We start from the raw sequence: 22,041 nt of genomic DNA on the forward strand, positions 1-22,041 counted from the left end.
TTGATAAAGGGCTGAGATGGTGTTTCACACTTATGGTCCAGCCTGGGATAGGATGAAGGCCCACACTACTGTAAGTTGCCTTTGCAGAGCTTGAGTGTGCCTAATAAGGCTAGCTAAAATAAATTTATGAATCATAGGATGGTATTTTCCTTTGTCCCCGAATTTTTCAAAGACTCTGTTTGTAAACAATTCTCACAATAGTGACTGTCAGTTTGTTCTCATTTTTAGGTTTCATCAGCCCAACAATGATATCCAAGGTAAGAACCCATGTCTAATTGAATGTCTTAACCCACCTTTTGCTTCATGCTATGCTGCAGAAGAGGTGGGTTTATTGATGAAAGCAGTCTTCTAGCTACCAAAATGATATTAAAGTGTGCTGCGACTGAATCTCATAGCCGTAGGAACTTAGTGATACTACTCACGGTTAAAAATCTTGTGCCATGATTAAGGTATGGTTGGCATTAATGGAAACTCAAACTCAGTCATTTTCCACAGGGTCTGACTGGGAGTTCTGCCTATGTATAGGAGACTTTGGTTTCTTCCTAGTTGTAGTTATCACCATGATGAGCCCACTACTGATTTCCAGGATAAAATATCCTAGCTTTTCTACCTTGTTCCCTTTCTGGGGAGGTGTGGTTCTCATTCTGCCACCCAAAATTGGATTAGGTGTAGACAACTTTTTAGCTGCCTGGATAAGGCAGTTCCAGGAACCAATTTCATGGGTGTAGACTGGCATTGTTTCATTTGTTAAGAAAGGTAAAATTTTTCATGTCTATTGTCTGAATTGAATTCCTTCTCCCTTCAAACAAGCGTTCATCTATAGTGCTTGGAGCTGAGGAGGGATAAGACAGAAAACATTTTTCTGGCCTTCTTTTATATACTTTTCCAGTTTGTTTTACTAAGCGGAAGGACTGCAATACCTCAGCTGACTCTTTAGCTCAGATGAAGGTGGTTTTCTGAATTAATATCTGTCTCCACTTTACTGCTGGTGACATTATTACATAGAGGAATTTAGCCTCATCATTTCTTTAGCAAAATTAGTTGCTTTTAAAAATTATCACATTTAGCGTGTGTGTGTGTGTGTGTGTGTGTGTGTGTGTGTGTGTGTGTGTGTGGTTTATGTGTTAGTTGTTTAGTTGAGTAAAAAGTTAGGATTAATTTATTGTTATAGCACTTGCCTAGCATATATATGCAAGACTATGAATTTGATCTCTAGTACTGTACAAAAAAGAGGGAAAAGAAAAAAAGAAGAGAGAGAGAGAGAGAGAGAGAGAGAGAGAGAGAGAGAGAGAGAGAGAGAGAGAGAGAGAGAGAGAATGAGAATAGCATTTAAAAATCTGGAAATATAAAAAAAGGAAGCAAAAAGATCAGATAAATAATCTTTTGAAGGAAATGTAATCATAAATGCAAGTACAGTCCAAAATGTAAAAAAAACAAATCAAAACCTAAAGATATTCTTTATACAACTCTAGACTACTGTATTTTTAAAGATTACAAAATGGACAACTTTTCGGAGAAACAATACTTCTTAAAAACATTTCACAAAAGAAATTCTGGGAAAAGTGAGTATACCTGTAATGAAAGAAGACAATTTACAACATAGATAAAAAATACACCTGTGAAAAGTGTACCATCATACACAAGAATGTTTGCATACATATGGGTGATTTTATAGTCATCTTCTTTCAAACCCTTAAGGAAGACATGATGATGTCTTCATTCTATGAACTGTTCTGGGGCCTCGGCTTCCGAGTGACGGGGAAATAACAGCAATCCTCAATGAGCAGCAGCTGTGGTTCCAAACCTGTTCTGCTTCCCAGGAGCCAATGAGCCAACCAGTGTGAGAATTAGCCAGTTAAAGCAATTCTTATTGTTCAAAAAGCCAATTATGTTCCCTAAATTATGGTTAGTATTTTATTGATGTTGGAAGATTTAAAAAAAAATCCTCCATATTTTTCATATTCTAAATTGGACAGTTTTCTCCTATCTTTTTTCTTCTTTGTGAGTGCTTATAAACAGGAGAGTGTTGTGCTTAGGATGAGTTTATAATGAGATGTAATATGTGATGATTAAATGTAATTTCTTTTTAGAACATTGTTCATATTGAAATCAAGTTGCTTAGGAGAGAAAGGTGGCAGAAAATTTAACAATCTGGAATGAGAAAGATACCAGCTTTTCATGACATAGAAATGAATAAGTATTTTGTTTTAATTTTTCCTATAAACCTAAAATGACTAAAAAATTTTAAAAAAGTATATTAGTTTCTCTTAAAAAAGACAAATATCATTTTCCCGTTAGGAAAACAAAAACGCTGTGTGTTTTATGCTCTAGAATTTTCTGGCATTTGCTTCTCCATGTATACTAAGTATTAGAGAAATAGCTACAGAGTTGCGTTTATATAATGATTTCCTTAAAGTCAGCCCATCATTTTCATTGTTTCTAGAATATCCAACTAAATAGAAATGTTTCAGTGAATGTATCAGCAACAATTAAAAGCACTGGAAACAGTGGTAAACATGTGAATAGATGTTATGATTCATTTTGTGAAAAGTTTGATTCAGTGTTGGTTTGGATTTGGTTGGGAGAATTTTATTGAATATTTTTGCATCAGTATTCATAAGGAAAATTAGTCTGAAGTTCTCTTTCTTTGTTGAATCTTTGTGTGGTTTAGGTATAAGAGTAATTGTGGCTTCATAGAAGGAATTTGGTAGTGCTCCATCTGTTTGTATTTTGTGGAATAGTTTGGATAGTATTGGTATGAGGTCTTCTATGAAGGTCTGACAGAAATCTGTACTAAACCCATTTGGTTCTGGGCTCCTCTTGGTTGGGAGACTTGTAATGACTGCTTCTATTTCTTTAAGAGTTATGGGGTTGTTTAAATGGTTTATCTGTTCCTGATTAACTTTAGTACCTGGTATTTTTCTAGAAAATTGTCCATTTCCTCCAGAATTTGCAGTTTTGTTGAATATAGGATTTTGTAGTAGGATCTGATTATTTTTTTTAATTTCCTCAGATTTTGTTGTTATGTCTCCTTTTCATTTCTGATTTTGTTAATTTGATACACTCTCTGTGGCCTCTGCTTAGTCTGGCTAAGGGTTTTTCTATTTTTTTTATTTTCTCAAAAAAAAAAAAAAAAACAGCTCCTGGTTTTGCTAATTCTTTGCATAGTCCTTTTTGTTTCTACTTGGTTGATGTATTCAATGTAGGTTTTGGCATAATTTTAAAAAAATGTGGGTGATTCATGTTTTACTTAGAGATTGTATTATTTAGTCTTTGTATTGGTTTTGATGGTTTGGATTTTAATAGTAATTAATTCTTCTAATACATGAACATGGAATATCTTCTAATTTATGTGTGGGGTCTTCAGTCTCATCATATGTTGTGTGTTTATCAATGTAACAGTCTTTCACACCCTTGGTTTAGTTTGTATTTAAATATTTTTTAATTTTCCCTAGCTCTTAAAGCCAGATTTTTCATAGAAAATTAAAACCAGTGCTTTTCAAAATATCCCATAGAATAAAAGTCGGGAAAAACAACTCTGAAAAATCTCATTTTATGATATGATACCAAAACCTAATAAAGATAGAACAACAATCAAGAAGTTATAGATTGACACACATAGCTTCTGGTGTGAGTTCTGCTGTCTCTTCTGCATGGTTAGACATGTGTTCTCTGAGTGGGTCCATGACATCATTTGGTCAACTTGTGTCTCTCTGGTGTCTAGGCCAAGCTGAAGTGCTGGAGAAAGACTACAGCAGTGACAGCAACCTTGCTACTTGCCACCATTGCCAGGCTTCTCGCAGCTGCTTCTTTTTTATCAGTATTATTAATCTTTTCATTTACATCTCAAATGATATTCTACTTCTTCGTTACCCCCTCTACCCCCATCCCATATCTGCCCTCCCCCTACCCTTTGTCTGTATGAGAGTGCTCCCCCACTGACCAACCCACACTCTCCTGCCCCACCACCCAGAATCCCCCAAAGCTTGGGTATCAAGCCTTCCCGGAACCAAGGGCCTCCCCTCCCGTTGCTGTCACGAAGGCCATCCTCTGCTACATATGTATCTGGGGCCCTGGAGCACTCCTGGTACATTCCTTAGTTGGTGGTCTGGACACTGGGAGAACTGGGTAGTCAGGCCACCCTATGTTATTCTTCTATTGGGGTTACAATCCCCCTCCTCTCCTCGATTTCTTCTGCCAGCTCCCATAACAGGTTTCCTGAACTCAGTCTAATGGTTGGCTCTAAGCATCCACATCTGCATTGGTCAGTTCACAGCTCCTTCTTCAGTCCCTGCCAGGAAAGAGCGACCTGACAGTTGATGCTGTGAAGTTGCATAATGGGCTGCAGTCTGGGACCCTGAGCCTGGGCAAAAGCCAAGCCACTGACACGACCATGGACCAAAAGCAGGAGGTGGCTTTCACTGAAAAGTCTTCTGGCACATTTCTGAGTGGCTTGTCTGACTATACAAACATCACCTTCAGCAACATGCAGTGCTTCTGGGAATCCTACTCAGCTCCTCACAAGGACATCTGTATTGTTCTGGCTGCTGTTGAGGAGGTGATTCGATCCCAGGGAGGCAAGGAGACAAAGACTGAGAACTTTGCTGCTCTGATGACAAGGGAAGCAGTGGAGACCCCAGAGTCACTGGGTGCCATTGAGTGTGTACTGAACCTTGTTCTGAAGCATGTGCCAAGTCCTGTGCTCATGAAGAAGTTCTCTAATACCACCAACACCGTCATGGATATCATGTCTGCCCAGGAGAGTAGTGGCTCCACCTCTGCACTCTGATGGCTCCTCTCCTGTTGGACATTCCCCTTCAGAAGCAAGACCTCGAGGCCCAGGGCTATCCTATTACCTCTCAGGGAGTACCAGGAGCTTCACTGTGCAGGCCAAGCCAAAGATCCATAAGGCTGCTCAGTATGGAATCTGCTCAATTCTCAAGGACAGTGACTCCATGTTTGGTGAAAAGGCTCCGCCCATCACCCTGCTGCTGTCTCCACTGCCAAGTTATGCATCCAGGAGACTGAGAAGTCTGGAGGCTCCCATGAGGTCACTACCACACTGCACATTCTAACAATGCTGAAGGACATGCTGCCCTGCTTCCCGGAAGGCCTGGTGAAGAGCTGCAGTGAGACTCTGCTTCGGATTATGACCTTGAACAATGTGCTTGTGACAGCCTATTCCATGCAGATCTTCCATAACTCCTTACATGCCATGCCCACCCCTACCACCCTGTCAGCAGAACTCAATGCCCAGATCACCACAGCATTATATGACTATGTTATCAGTGAAAATGATTTATAGTCCCTGCTGGCCTAGCTTAAGGTCATGGAGAAAGCCCATATCAACCTGGTCAGGTTGCAGCAGGGCCTGGGGCAAGGCCATCTTGCTCAATTTTTTGGAACTGCAGTAACCTGTCTTTTCTCCCCTTATTCACAAGTGATGGCAGTTGCTACCCAAACTTTCAAGGAGATCCTGAAGGAGCGTGTTCCACACATTACTGATATTGGCTCTGTGACCTCTTCAGCCTCAGGTCCTCCCAGTGCATCGCTACATTCAGGGCAGTGGAAGTGGGCCTGACAGACAAATTTCCTGCTGCCTAGAGCTCTGTGATGCAGCTACTGGGTGTCTTCTTTGAAGCTTGTGGAAGCAGGTCCATCCTGTGATGAAGACATGCCTCCAGTCCCTGTGTGACCTGGCGCCTCTCCCCTCACTTTCCCCACACAGCAGCCCTAGACCAGGCGGTGGGGGCTGCAATGACTAGTATGGACCCAAGGTGGCGTTGCAGGCCATGCCTTTGGAAAGTGATGGCTCTGAGGAGAGTCTAGATTTCCCAGGGAGCTGGCTGCTGCCTATCTAAGGGATCATGTTCAGGGAACCACTTGGTTTCTTCACTCTGCTGCTGGCCAACACTTTTATGAGAAAAGCTGTGGACCTGGATTAGGGAAACAGCACAGTGGAGTCAAAGATTTATGATACCCTCCAGTGGCAGACCTGGACCCTCCTGCCTGGGTTCTGCACAAAACCCACAGATGTGGCTGCCTCCTTCAAAGACCTGGCATGGACTCTGAGCACATCCCTCAATGAACGCTCAGATCTGAGGGTCACTGTATGCCAGGTCCTACCCATCCTCATCACTAAAGATTAAGTAGCAGAGACTGACCATGCTGAAGTGAGCCATTTTGCCAAAACTTCCTGCCAACCTGTATGAGCATCCTGTTGCAGCTGGAGAGGCGATGGACCCTCACCATGCTGTGCTGGCCTCACCATAACTGAGTCTCAGTTAGTGAATGGAAAAAGCCAAAGAGAGGGTTCTTGATCCTGTCAGCTCTGATTTTACCAGATTGTCTGTCCTGGACCTGGTTGTGGCTTTGGCTCCTTACTCAGAATAAGCTGCCATCAGTAAGCTATACTCTACTATCTGGCCCTACCTTGAGAACAAGGTCTGTGGGGTACAGAAGAAGGCCTATGGTGTGCTGGTGGAGGTGTGTGCCGGTTTTCAGAGCCTTGCAGCCCGCTTCATACAAAGTCACCTGGATGATCTGAAGAAGACTGCTGGACTCACTTCAAAGTATATCCTCGTATGCTAAAAGGGCCTGGTTTGAAGGGCCTCATACACATTGTGAAAAAGCTGTGAGCACAGCATGAGAAGTTCATCACTGCTCTCATCCCAGAGGTGATCCTGTGCACCAAGGAGGTGTAGGTGGGTGCAAGTAAGAATACATTCACACTGTGAGTCTGCTGCTGGCCTCTCAAACCCATGATGTGGTCAAATCTGCACTAGGCTTCATCAAGGTACAGCTAGTGATGAAGCCATTGGGAAGTTGTCAGAGGATATGGGATGGCATTCCCACATGAAGCTTTGGAACCTTTTCATCAAGTTCATCCATAAGTTTGGGTTCCAGTTAGTGAAGTGTCTGCTACCTAGAGAATACCACAAAGTCCAAATAAACATCAGAAAGCTTTTGGGACTGGAACCTCACTCAGGATGATATTTTCTAGTTCAATCTATTTGCCTAAGAATTTCATGAAGTCATTGTTTTTGATAGCTGAGTAGTAGTCCATTGTGTAGATGTACCACATTTTCTGTATCCATACCTCTGTTGAAGGGCACCTGGGTTCTTTCCAGCTTCTGGCTATTATAAATAAGGCTGCTATGAACATAGTGGAGCACGTGTCTTTTTTATATGTTGGGGCATCTTGTGGGTATATGCCCAAGAGAAGTATAGCTGGGTCCTCAGGTAGTTCAATGTCCAATTTTCTGAGGAACCTCCAGACTGATTTCCAGAATGGTTGTGCCAGTCTGCAATCCCACCAACAATGGAGGAGTGTTCCTCTATCTCCACATCCTTGCCAGCATTTGCTGTCACCTGAGTTTTTGATCTTAGCCATTCTAACTGGTGTGAGGTGAAATCTCAGGGTTGTTTTGATTTGCATTTCCCTGATGACTAAGGATGTTTAGCATTTCTTTAGGTAATTCTCAGCCATTTGATACTCCTCAGCTGGGGAATTCTTTTGCTTAGCTCTGTATCCCATTTTTAATAGGGTTATTTGATTCTCTGCAGTCTAACTTCTTGAGTTATTTGTACATATTGGATATTCGCCTTTTATTGGATGTAGGATTGGTAAAGATTTTTCCCAATCTGTTGGTTGCTGTTTTGTCCTATTGGCAGTGTCCTTTGACTTATAGAAATTTTGCAGTGGATATTATTAGCCCCAAAGCTTGGAATACCAAAGAAAGAATTCACAGACCACATGAAGCTCAAGAAGAAGGAAGACCAAAATGTGGATGCTTTAGTCCTTCTTAGAGGGGGAAACAAAATACTCATGGGAAGAAATACAGGAACAAAGAGTAGAGCAGGGACTGAAGGAAAGGCCATCCAGAGACTGCCCTACCTAGGGATCCATCCCATATGCAGCCACCAAACCCATTCACTATTGCTGATGCCAAGAAGTGCTTCCTGGCAGGAGCCTTATATGGATGCTTCCTAAGAGGCTCTGCCAGAGCCCTACTGACACAGATGAGGATGGTACCAGATAACCATTGGATTTAGCACGGGGAGCTCAGTGGGGAAGTTAGAGCAAGGACTATAAGAGGTGAAGGAGTTTGCAACCCCATAGGAAGAACAACAATATCAACCAACCATAACCTCAGAGCTCCCAGGGACTAAACCACCAACCAAAGAGTACAAATGGAGGGACCCATGGCTCCAGCTACATATGTAGCAGAGGATGGCATTGTCTGGCATCCATAGGAGAAGAAGCTGTTGGTCCTGTGAAGGTTTGTTTCCCTAGTTTAGGGGAATGTCTGGGTGTTGAGGTGGGAGTGGAACATCTGCCTAGAAGCAAGGGGAGGAAGAAGGGGAGAGGGGAGAGGAGGAAGAGGGGATGACATTTGAAATGTAAATACAGAAAATATCCAATAAAAAATCAGAAAAGCTGTGACCTTGACCAAGAAGCATTGTACCCTGATCCAGGGTGCTACAGAGGAGGGGAAAGAAGAGTAAGAGGAATAAGAGGAGGAGGAGTCTGTCCAGAGCAAAGGTAACAGCATTGAGGAGATTTTGGCTAACATTGAGGAAGAAGATGAGGAAGAAAAACGAGGCCAAGGCAAGGAGCAGTGGAAGCTTGGATGACAGAGGAGTTGTGCATGGTTGAAGGTAGGTGGTAGTGATGAGCCCCTCAATTTCCTGGATCCCAAGGAGGCCCATTGAGTCCTTGCCACTCAGTGTGGGCCCAGGCAGGGCAAGAAAAATGACCATGGCTTCAAGTGGAGTGCTGCTGGCCGGCTGATCATACAGAAGGAGGAAGATGGAGACAAGATGGAAGAAGATGTCACTAAAGGGAGAAATGAAGAGATGGCCAATGTAATGGACGATGACAGAATCAGAAGTAAAAAGAAGCTTAAGCAGCAGAGGAAGGTGAACTGCAGATCCCCCTTGGTTACAAGCTGGGGGCTCCAGCATCCATTGCCCTGTGGCTAAGAAGGCTGCACCTGGAGTGAATATAAGGCCTAGAAGGCAAAGGGTGATGTGAAGGAGAAGGACTACCTGGAACACTATGCTTACACCCCATTCAACAGAACCAAGCTCAACTGCAGGAAAAAAGTGAAGCTATAGGGACAGTTTAAAGGTCTGGTGAAATCTTCCCAGCGGGATCCCAGGTGGGACACAAACTCTACAGAAAGGATCATTGCCTCTGAATGCCTCTGGGGAGGGAGGTGTGAGCCTTGCTGATCCTGGACAGAGAATGACTCATTGGAACCAGGTGTTGAACCTGGACAGAGAATGACTCATTGAAAACAGAACTCAGTTCCGGGAGAGACGCCTAGGGTTTTGGAAACTCCAAATGTCCTTTAGAAACATTGTCAGAATCTAGGAGCAAAAACATGGCGATGCTACCTCTAAGAAGGACCTATGAGGTGTTCTGCTTTCTGTCCAATGTGGCCATGGGAACAGTGATGATTGTGGTCTGCATGTGTAAGATCTGAGGTAATCAGGGGCAGAATTAATGTGCATGACCATGTGTCAACCCTCAAAATAAATTATAGATCAATTTCTCAAATAAATATAGGCACGAACATACCCAATAAAATACATGCAAAAAAAAAAAAAAAAAACCACACTAGACCGGTCATATACAGGGTCAGTTAAGAGTACTTTGCTCTGGCAGAGGACCCAGGTTTGATATTTATCACCCACACATGTAGGCCCCCAACCACCTGTAACTCTACCTTCAGCATATCTGATGCTTTCTTGGCCATCACAGGCATTTGCATACATGTCCACACACACGTGTTAATGTACATGTGCTGGCATGCATTCACATGCTCTCTCTCTCTCTCTCTCTCTCTCTCACTCTCTCTCACACACACACACACACACACACACACACACACACACACACACTCATACAAAGTCTCAAAGAAAAAGTTAAGTCTAAATAAAGCATGTAAACCGTGTTTAACTTATGGAGAATTGGTTGGTCCTATCCCGGGATTTTCTTTATTGGGAGACAATTTGTTTCAATATTGCAGCTCACTATAAAATTGTTTATTGATTAAATTTGGTAGTTCATATGTTTCTCAGAAATACTTAGGTATTCCTTCTAAACTGTTCATCACTCACCATTTTGGAATGGAGGTTTCAAAATATTTCCTAATCATCTCATTGATTCCATTTATATATTTTCATCTTTAATTTGTTAATTTGGATCATCTATTTGTTTTATTTTGCTTGGCTAAATGGTTTTCCATGGTTGAAAAGAAGCAGTGCTTTGTTTCATTAATTCTTTTTCCATTTTTTTTATGTATTTACTCACTTTACATCTCTACTGCTGCCCCTCCTCTTCCCGAACCTCCTCCAGATCCTCCTCCCTCAGTCCCTTTACATCTCCATCTTTGCAGACCCTTCTCTTCTGACAGGGTAGAGCTCAGCTCTTTGGTCATATGCTTCCACCATGACACATCATGTCACTGCAAGGCTAGGTGCATCCTCTGCCACTAAGGCTAGACAAGGCAGTCTAGTAGGGGAACTGGATTGTTTGGGGCCCACATGAAGACCAAGCTGCACATTTGCTACATATTTGTGTGTGTGTGTGTGTTGAGTCGGGGGGAGTAAGTCCAGCCCATATATGCCTTTTGGCTGGTGCTTCAGTCTCTGAGAGCCCTCAAGGTTCCAGTTTATTTGACTCTGTTCGACTTCCTATGGATTTCCTATTCCTTCAGAATTCCTCAATCCTTCCCCCAACTCTTCCTTAAGATTCCCTGAGCTCCATCCAATTTTTGCTGTGGGTCTCTGTATCTGTCTGAGTCATCTACTAGGTGGGCCATGTCAGACAGTCATACTATTCTCCTGTCTGCAAGCATAACAGAGTATTATTAATAGTGTTGGTGATTGGTGCTTGCCCATGGAATGAGTCTCTCATGTTGGACCAGTTATTGGTTGGCCATTCCCTCAGTCTCTGCTCCATCTTTGTTTAATTCTTTGTGCGATTCTTTTATTTTTCACTTTATTGAATCATGCCCTGGTCTTCATTATTTCTTTTCTTCTACTGGTTTTGTATTTAACTTATTTATATTTTATGATAGTAAACAGTATCATTATTTAATTGAAATCTTCTCTCTATTTAATGTACGAGACTAGAGCTATAACTTTTTGTCATATCAGTTTTTGATATATCCCAAAAGTTCTGGTAAGTCATGCTTTCAGGTAGTGCAAGATAGTTGTATTTCAAATACAGAGATGTAACTTTAGTAGGAAAATGTTTGTAAGTACAGTAAGAAATTTGCATAATATTTCTCCCAATTTCATTCTTATGTGTCCCCCTTATAGATCATGAATAGACTGAAGGCAGTGTTATAACTTTAAAGTCCGGACACCAAGTGCTTGAGGCAAACCTACATTCTTCTGGTGAGAAAAATAGCAAGCACAGAAAGAACTAAAATTCAAAAATCACCCTCTGTCCACTTTTATTATGAATCCATACTGGACATATGGCACATACTCTCTGTTAGTAGCTATTATCTTCTGCTTTTATAAATATGTTAACTCTACAGTCATCGGACTTCAGATTTGAGTTGATTTAAGAGCACTCATATGTGTGGACCTTTATGGACCCATGGGAGAAAAGAGGCACTGAGTTTCCAAATCATTTGAGTAACTGAGAATGTTCATTCAAATCACTTGTGTCGCCGTTTTTAGTAATACTCTAATAAAGTTATAAAGATCCTGTTTTCATTGCACTGTACTAATGGAGATAATAGTTCTCACAAAGAGACAACACAGAGGTTTACTGCCTTTCCATAAAAAAGCGGGCTTTGATAGTGACATATTAGGGTTTTACTGCTGTGAACAGACACCATGACAAAGGCAAATCTTCTAAAGAACAACATTTAATTGGGGCTGGCTTACACATTCAGAAGTTTAGTCCATTATCATCAAGGTAGGAGCATGGCAGAATCTGGCCAGTCAAGGTGCAAGAGGAGCTGAGAGTTCTACATCTTCATTTGAATAGTTCTAGCAGAATATTGGCTTCCAGGGAGGTAGGACTAGGGTACTAAAGCCCATGCCCACAGTGACAAACCTATTCTAACAAGGCCACACCTACTCCAACAAGACCACATCTCCTAATAGTGCTACTCCCTGGACCAAGCATATACAAAGCATCATATTCCACTCCCAGGTCCCATAAGCTTGATCAAACACATAAGTCTATGGAGGCCATACCTAGCTATAGCATAATAATAAAAGTATATTTAGTTTAACTCCCAAAGTCTCAACAGTCTATAACAGTCTCGACAATGTTGAAGTCCAAAGTCCAAAGTCTCTTTTAAGATTCATCCCAACACTCAACTCTAATCCCCCAAAGCAAGACAGGAAACCAGCTGGGCAAACTCCAAACATCTCCATTTCTGATGCCAAAGTGGTCTTCAGATCTCCAACTCCTTTTCCATCTTTGTTGACTGCTACAAAGTTTTTTGTCCTTGGCTGGTTCCACTACCTGTTAGTAGTTTTCCTCAACATATAGCGCATGGCTCTGGTATCACAAACGTCTTGGGTCTCCCAGGCAACTTCAATGTTATAGTTTCTTGTTCCAATGCCTGGAATCTACACATGATTTTTTGAGGCACTCCCAAAATCTGGGGTCACATCTTCATCCCTGCTCTCTGTAGCATTCTAGGCTCTGGTTGATCCACTCCACTGTTGCTGCTGTTCTTGGTGATCATCACATGGTACTGGCATGTCCAATACACTGGGGTCATCTGCTTCCACTAGGCTTCACCAATAGCTTTCTTCATGGTCCCAAGACTCAAGTCCTTTCAGTTCTGAGCCATCAATTGCAACTGGGGCTGCACCTTCACCAATGGCCTTCCATGGCCTCTCACAGTGCCCAGCCTCAGCTGTTCTTCATGACACCTTCATGCCTTCAGAACCAGTACCACCTGAGTGACTCTTACTCATTACCAAGTACAACTGCAGCATGAGGTACAACCTTGACTATCTCTGGAACACAGCTTCTTTGTGCTCTCAGAAAACACTTCCCAGAAGATTTCACCTCACTGATGCTGGTCTTTTCCTGATCATCACTAATTTATCAGCTCCAGCTAACCAGCATCAATTGTCCCAGTAGTCCCTTCTATTTTCTAATGGCTGAAGCTGTGTAATGAGTTCTGCTGCATGATGTGGCTAGAACATGCCCCCCTCCCCGTTTTATTATATTATCACCAGCTTTGTTTTCCAACTCCTTCACTGCCTAAGCTTGGGTGTCCTGGAACTTGTTCTGACCTTGAACTCAGAAATCTGCATGGCTCTATCTCCTGTAATGCTGGGATTAAAGGCATGTGCCACCATGCCTGGCCTTAAGCTTTTCTTCACTTAGAACCTGCTCTGTTCAAGACTGGCCTTGAGCTCAGGATCTGCTTGCTTTGCCTCCTGTGATTAAAGGCTTGTTTTGCCATTCTTGAACCTAAACTTTGCTAAGTGGTAGCTTGCCCCAAGGTCAGTACTCCCTTATTCAGTTTAATGTTTTTAAACACAGGATTCAGCTCCAGTTCACTTCCTGGAGCTCTTTAATACTCAAACCATATATTTTGTATTTTTCCTTTCTCAGCTTGCTATGTGTTTTAAAAATGCTCTTTTAAGACTTAACCAGAGAATTATATCTATGATGGGTGTTTCTAGACTTCCTTTGTCAGTGCAATTAATCTTAGTCTCTTCACCTTAACCTCAGGCAGACTGTTACGACAAGGGCAAAATGCAGCCATGTTCTTCACCAAAATACTACAAAAACAGTCTCTCGGCCACATACTGAAATTCTTCTCCACTGAACCCATTTGGGTCAAGTCTGCACAGTTCAAATAACTCACAGCAATGAAGTCTTCCATATTCCTTGTAGGATAACCCATTAAACCCCATATATAGCATTCCACTGCTTTTCAAATCCAAAGTCCCAAATCCACATTCTTCCTAACAAAATCATTATCAGATCTATCACTACATTATCCCAGTCCCTGGTACCAACTTCTGTTTTAGTTAGGGTTTACTTCTGTGAACAGATACCATGAACAAGGCAAGTATTATAAAGAACAACATTTAATTTCAGCTGGCTTGCATGTTCAGAGGTTTAGTCCATTATGATCAAGGTGGGACCATGGCAGCATCTGGGCTGGAATGGTGCAGGAGGAGCTGAGAGTTCTACATCTTCATCTGAAGGCTGCTAGCAGAATACCGACTTCCAGGGAGTTAGGACTATTTTATTAAAGCACATGCCCCCAGTGACACACCTTCTCCAAGGCCACACCTCCTAATAGTGCCACTCCCTGGGCCAAACATATACAAACCACCATAGATAGAATGGTAGGTTTTGGATACTTAGTTAACTGAGTTGATTGATCTTGCCAACAACAGTGAATATTTCAAAAATTTTATTTTCCTTTTTTAGATTATAATATAATTATGTCATTTCTCACTCCCTTTTTTTCCCTCCAAACCTTTCCACACTCACCTCCTTGATCTCTTAATTTTCCTTTTCAATTTTCATAGTAATCCTAGGGATTTGGTGATGAAGTCCAGCATGATATCAACTGCCTGTTTTAGCTTTCTTTCCCTGAATATTTGAGAAGCAGGTGTTATGAAAAAGCACAGTTTTCATATTCTTAATATGTGATTACTTATGTGGCTTGATAATCCAGTGCAGGATCCCATATTTAAAAACAGTAGGTTTGGGAATATTGTGGATGCTGTGAGACTAGAGTCACAGCATATTTGGGGTGGATCAATAAGAATAGGCGTTGAGAGTTATAGCTTTCTGTGCATTTTTTTCAAATCCACCAAGATATAAGTAAGCCATACCTTATGCTCCTGATTCCATGGTCTGAGCCCTATTAGCTATCATACCTTCCCCCCCACGAGGGGAACTTTTGAGCCAAAATAAGCCTCTTCTCCCTTAAACTTCTTCTGTCAGGTATGTTGTCATAGCATTGAGAAAAGTAACTAAGTATATTTGCAGAGAAGCTCTTGTGCCAAACACTTAAAACATTTTTTTAAATTTTGACAATGTGTAAATCTAATGTAATTTGCTATATGAGCAATTAGAGAAATATTGTCAACACTGAAATTTTGTTTTGCTTTGTGCATTAAACGAGGGCAACAAACTGTTTGTTGGCCATTGTTTGGGGAAGTATAGAAAGACAAAGACACTGCACCTTTAATAAAAGAGAAACTGGGTGTTTGGGGCTTCATTTTGGCTGTCCCTTTCTCTAAGCTGTGATTTTCTCTCATTTCCAAGACCAAGCAAAATCAAAGCTCTTAAATAAATGAAGAAAGCATATCTCACAGAAGATGAATTAAACCTTAGAGTGTTATCTCCATTGTTTTCCAAGTCTAAGGCTTGTGTTCACCATTTCTGAGAGTCACTACTAAAAGAATAGACATATATATATATATATATATATATATATATATATATGTAAATATATCCAAAGTAGGAGAAAACCATCAGGCTTTCTGTGCTATAAATTTCTGTGTGAACGTCTATAAATGTGTACCCTGAGGATATAGTCTGTTCTCTTTTAATGAAAGGCAACTGATGTAGAAATTATTACACCAAATAAAAAGTTGTAGATAAGTTTTATGTTTTTGAGACATTTACATCTATAAATAATGTTCAAATCTTTAACAGTCTCCTCTGTCTACCATAAAGCTTTTCTTAGGTACATTTCTATTGCTATGATAAGATCACATGACCAAAGCAGCTACAGAAGAAATGGTTTATTGAGGGCTTACAGTTTCAGAGACTGAGTTCATGATCTAGTGACAGGAAGTATGTCAGCAAGCAGGTAACCATGCTTCTGGAGCATAAGCCGATACTTACAAAGTTGATTCATGAAATAAGGCAGAGAGAGAAATAACTGGAAATGGTGTGTAGGCTTTTGAAGCCTCAAAAGCCTGCCCCTAGTCACATTCCTCCAACAAAGCCACATCATCTAATCTGTTTTATACAGTTTGTCCAACAGGGGACCATACATTCTATGAGCCTCTGGGGGCCACTCTTATTCAAACCACTTCATTTCTCTCCTGGGCCCTCATAGACCTGTGGTCATATCGTAATGCAATATTCATTTAGTCGAACATCAAAAGTTTCCATCACCTTTCACAGTCTAAACACCATTTTAAAGTACAAGTATAAAATCTAAAGTTTGAGACTTGAGATCATCTCTTAACTGTAAAATCCAAAGCAAATCTCATACTTCAAAAATTTTATTTGTTTTTATCAAGTATACATACTTACTTATAAATATACAGATTTTATATTATTTATTTAATCTGAGTTAAACTAAGTTCTGAAAGTGAAACTCAATGTAATGAAGAATGCCAGTGATGTTACTATTGTCCTTGTCTTTTTTTTTTTTTTTTTTTTAACTTGAGTATTTCTTATATACATTTCGAGTGTTATTCCCTTTCGGTTTCCGCAAACATCCCCTCCCCCCCCCTTCCTTATAGGTGTTCCCCTCCCCACCCTCCCCCCATTGACGCCCTCCCCCCAACAGTCTAGTTCACTGGGGGTTCAGTCTTAGCAGGACCCATGGCTTCCCCTTCCACTGGTGCTCTTACTAGGATATTCATTGCTGCCTATGAGGTCAGAGTCCAGGGTCAGTCCATGTCTTAATTACTCTATTTGTACCCTACCAGTGTCATAGAATTTGTATTTTTAAAGTATGTATGATAACCTCATTCATTAATTTTAGTTTAGCTTTCCATTTAAAATCCTTTTGTCCAGATTTCCACTTATCTCCTTGTTTCTTTTTCTACTGCTGTCATAATAGATTATTGCAAATTTATTTGACTTAATCAGCATATGGTTATTAATCTATGGTTCTGTAGGAACAAAAATCAGACAACTTTCATGGTTATATTCAGTTGTAGAGATTGACTGCACTTGGCCGTTTGGTCCATTCCTCTATCTCTAAAAAGGATCATTATGCACACCACTTCTCTATCCCTCCTCCTCCTCCGCCTTGTTCCTCCCCTCTCCTCCCTCTTCCTCCTTGCCCTTCCTCGCTCTCCCTCTCTTCCTTCTCTCCTCCTTCTCATCTTCATCTTCCTCCTCTTCCTCATCCTTATTTTTCATTTTGAAGAAGCACTTGTATATAGTTCCAGCTATACTGGAACTGTGCAAATTATCCAGGGCATTCTTCCAATATTATAGTACTCTTTAATTTGTTAAATTTAATTACATGTAAAATTACACATTAAGTAGTTTTAGGGATTGGGTATCTCTAGGTCAATTATTTTTTCTGTCTGCAACAACCACCAAACTATTTTAAAGTTTTCTTTGAAAAATCATAGGGGAAAAAATCTTGAACAGTTTTCTAGCATCTTCTTTCCTAGTCGAAGTCTGCCAATGAGAGACACTGACCTTAGACTAAGAAAGTGGCTCAGATCAGTCAATGAAGGAAGTTTCAGAGTCACAAGGGTTTCCCCCTAAGCTATTGAGCAACCTCCACTTCATTAGGGCAGAACCGGTTAGATAAAAATCACAACAGATTTCCAGCGCATAGGTCACTGACAGAAAGAAAGAACACCTGGAAGCCAAACTGAAAAACAGTTCTAATGCAGATTTAAAACCACACAAAGGAACTTAAGAAGCTAACCATGAAAAAAAAAAAAAACCAATCAAAAAATAGGGTATAGAACTAAACAGAGAATTTACAACAGAGGAGTCTCCAATGGCTGAGAAGCACTTAACGAAATGTTCAAAGTGCTTAGTCATCAGGGAAATGCAAATCAAAATGACGCTGAGAGTCCACCTCACACCAGCCAGAATGGCTAAGATCAAACTCGAGTGACAGCACATGTTGGTGAAGATGTGGAGAAAGAGCAAAACTCCTCCATTGTTGGTGGGATTGCAGACTGGTACAACCATTCTGGAAATCAGTCTGGAGGTTCCTCAGAAAATTGGACATTGAACTACCTGAGGACCCAGCTATACCTCTCTTGGGCATATACCCAAAAGATGCCTCAACATATAACAAAGACACGTGCTCCACTATGTTCATAGAAGCCTTATTTAAAATAGCCAGAAGCTGAAAAGATCCCTGATGCCCTTCAACAGAGGAATGGATACAGAAAATGTAGTACATTTACACAATGGAATACTATTAAGCTATTGAAAACAACAACTTCATGGAATTCTTCGGCAGACGGGTGGTACTTAAAAATATCATCCTGAGTGAGGTAACCTAGACACAAAAGAACACACATGGTATGTACTCAATAATAAATAGATATTAGTCAAAAACCTAAAGAATACCCAGGACGCAATCCACAGGACTCACGAAGGTTAACAAACAGAAGGACCCAAATAAAGAAGCCCCAATCCCACTTGGGAGGGAGAAGAAAGCAGTCTTTTTTTGGGGGGCAGAGGATGGCAGAGAGAGGGAGGGACCTGGGTAGGAAAGGGGACAGGGAGGAGAAAAGGGGAACATGATCAGTTATTGGGCAGGGTGAAACAGAACTGAAGCCCTGAGGGCCAGCAGAGAGAATGGAAAGAGGCAACCTCGGGAGGTAGGATGTGGGAGTACCCTCTAGAATGTACCAGAGACCTAGGAGGTGACAGACTCTCAGGACTCAAAGTGGGGGAGCCTAGATGAAATGCCCTACAGTGGAGAGAAGAAACTTGTAGAGCCCACCTCCAGTGAAAAGACAAAACATCAAGTATAGGGATGAGGTTGCAATCCCACCGTCAAAAATTCTGACCCAGAATTGTTCCTGACTGAAGGAAATGCAGGGACAAAAATGGAGAAGACCCTGAGGGAAAGGAGGTCCTGTGACTGGCCCAAGTTGGGATCCAGCTCACGGGGAAGCCCTAAGGCCTGATGCTATTACTGAGGCTCTGGTGTGCTTACAACAGAAGCCTAGCATGGCTACTCACTGAAAGACCCAACAAACAACTGAAAGAATCAGATGCAGATACACCAAACACATGGTCAGAAGCTGGTGACCCCTGTGGTTAAGCTGGAAGAAGCAGAGGAGGAGGGTGACCCCATAAGAAGGCCAGCAGTCTCAACTAACCCGAACCCCCAAGATCTCTCAAACACTGAGCCACCAACCAGGAAGCATACACCAGCTGATAATGTGGCCCCTGACACACATGAAGCAGAGAACTTCCTGGTCTTGCCTCAGTGAGAGAAGATGCACCTAACCCTCAAGAGACTTGAGGCCTCAGGGAATGGGAAGGTCTGGTGGGGTTGGGATTGTACAGTAAGGGTCATCCTCTTAGAGATTGGGGGTTTATGGCATGAGGAACAGTCAGAGAACAGACTGGGAGGGGGATAAATACTGGACTGTGAAAAATGATTAAAATAAAAGACACACACACACACACACACACACACACAGTTTCTCCTACTAGATCCTTACCACAATAGGTGCTACTCACATTAAGTGTGTGAGAATGATCCCCTCCACACACATACTAGTTTAGTGATTCTGTAGTATGTACTCGCTGAGTGACCCTAATTCCTGACAGTACATACAGTACATTGTACAACATAGACTGTTGGCTCTCAGTTCACATGACCTCCTTTCATTTCAGATCAAGCCTCTCAATTGTTTTAGCTATGCTTCTGATTTATTTATTTGTTTGTTTATTTATTTATATTAATCATTCCGATTCGTTTATCTCAAATGATATTCCCATCCCCAGTTACCCTTCACAACCTCTCTCATCTCATATGCCCTCCACCTCCTTTACTTCTATGGGGTGCTCCCCCACCCGTCTCCTGTCCACCCCTCCAGCATTCCCCTATACTGGACATCAAGCTCTTCAGGGGCTCCCCCTCCTATTATGTCAACAAGACTATCCTCTACTGTATGTGTAGTAACAGGATAGCGGATCCTCCCTGTACCCACTCCTTTGGTTGGTGGTCTCTCCTGGGAACACTGAGTGGTTCAGTCAGCTGATGTTGTTCTTTCTTTGGGGTTGCTATCTCTCTCAGCTCCTCCACTCCTTCTGCCAACTCCCCCACCAGGGTCTATGCACTCAGTCTGATGGTTGCCTCCAAGCATCCACATCTACATTGGTCAGTTGCTGGCCAAACCTCCCAAGGAACACACCAGGTTTCTCTCAGCAAGTGCCTCTTGGCAACAGCAATAGAGTCTGGTTTGGTGTCTGCAAACAGGATGGATCCCTAGGTGGGACAGTCCCTGGATGGCCCTTCCTTCAGTCTCTGTTCCTTTTTTTGTCCCTGATCTTCCTTCGGACCAAGAACACTTCTGGGTTCAAAACTTTGAGGTGGGTGAGTGGCCCCATTCCTCAACCAGTGGCCATGTCTATCTACTGGAGGCGGTCTCTACAGCGTCTATCTCCCTTTCTCTGTGCATTTTGGCTAAAGTCCTCCCTGTTGGGTCCTGGGAGCTTCTCATTTCCCTGGCATCTGGGAACTTCCAGTGGCTGTCCCAGTCCTCATCTCCCAGTGCTACATATTTTTGTTCGAATTCCTGATCCTCTGTACGAATCTCCTACCCCCTCCAGTACCTTATACTGCCCCCCCCCCTATTTTCTATCGAAGCTCTCTCCCTTCCAGGTCCCCCATCCCTCCATCTCCCACCATCATTATGTTCTCCTTTCAATGCAGAACTGAAGCATCCCACCCTGGTCTTCCTTCCTCTTAAGTTCCATCTAGTCTGTGGGTTGTGTCATGAGCATAGTGAGCTTTTGGACTAATATTCACTTATCAGTGAGTATATACTATGTGTATTCGTTTGTGTCTGGGTTACCTCACTCAGGATGAAATTTTCAAGTTCCACCCATCTGCCTAAGAATTTCAGGAAGTCGTTTTTAATAGCTGGGTAGTACTCCATTGTGTAAGTATACCACATTTTCTGTATCCATTCTTCTGTTGAAGGGCATCTGGTTTCTTTCAAGCTTCTGGCTATTATAAATAAGGCTGCTATGAAGATAGTGGAGCATACGTCCTTGTTATATGTTGGAACATCTTTTGGGTATATGCCCAGGAGAGGTATAGCTGGGTCCTCAGGTAGTTCAATGTCCAATTGTCTGAGGAACCTCCAGACTGATTTCCAGAATGGTTGTACCAGTCTGCAATCCCACCAACAATGGAGGAGTGTTGCTCTTTCTCCACATCCTCACCAGCATCTGCTGTCACCTGAGTTTTTCATCTTAGCCTTTCTGATTGGTATGAGGTAGAATCTTATGGTCCTTTTGATTTGCATTTCCCTGATGACTAAGGATGTTAAACACTTATTTTAGGTGCCTCTTAGCCATTTGAGATTCCTCAGTAACGAATTTTCTGTTTAGCTCTGTACCCCACTTTTTTAGGTGTATGACATGCTTTTATTTTTCTTTTTCCCCACATTTTTATTAAATTGAGTGTTTCTTATTTACATTTCAAATGTTATTCCTGGTTTCCTGTCCATCAGCCCCTTAACCCCTCCCCCTCTCCTTCTATATGGGTTTTCCCCTCACCATCTACCTCCCATTACCACCTCCCCAACAATCCCCTACACTGGGGGTCCATGTTTGAATAGGGTTATTTGGTTCTCTGAATTCTTACCTTCTTGAGTTCTTTGCATATTTTAGATATTAGCCCTCTATCAGATGTAGGATTGTGGTTGATTCCTTCTGAGGGTTGTAAAGGAAAGATGTGCTCTAGGCCTTTCTTTGATTTATAGATGGTTTTTATTTCCTTTCATTTTCAGATATTCCTTTCTCTCAGGAACAGTTGCTTTAACTCCTTCCATAATGGCTGGATTCTTAACTAATGTTTACAAAGACCCAATTTCCAAATAAGGTTATATTTTGGATATGTAATTAGGACTTGAATATATGAATGCCATGGATAGGATACAGAATCCATGGTAACTGTAATTTGTGCCATATATGGCAACTGATTTCAACAAGGAGAGTACCTGATGTTTATGAAACTTGGCTGTAAGTGAAATACAGCTAAAATTAGAAATTTAGCTGTAACTTCAATAAAGTGTCATTACAGTTTTATAAAAAATAATTTCAGGGTC

At 41.7% G+C, this 22,041-nt stretch overlaps 1 pseudogene; it reads left to right on the forward strand.

Moving 5' to 3' along the window:
- Positions 1-1,498: 1,498 nt before the first annotated feature.
- Positions 1,499-9,203, forward strand: LOC116888190 (annotated as a pseudogene).
- Positions 9,204-22,041: the final 12,838 nt, after the last annotated feature.

This window comes from Rattus rattus, chromosome X (assembly GCF_011064425.1).
Source record: "Rattus rattus isolate New Zealand chromosome X, Rrattus_CSIRO_v1, whole genome shotgun sequence".
Classification (NCBI taxonomy): Eukaryota; Metazoa; Chordata; class Mammalia; order Rodentia; family Muridae; genus Rattus; species Rattus rattus.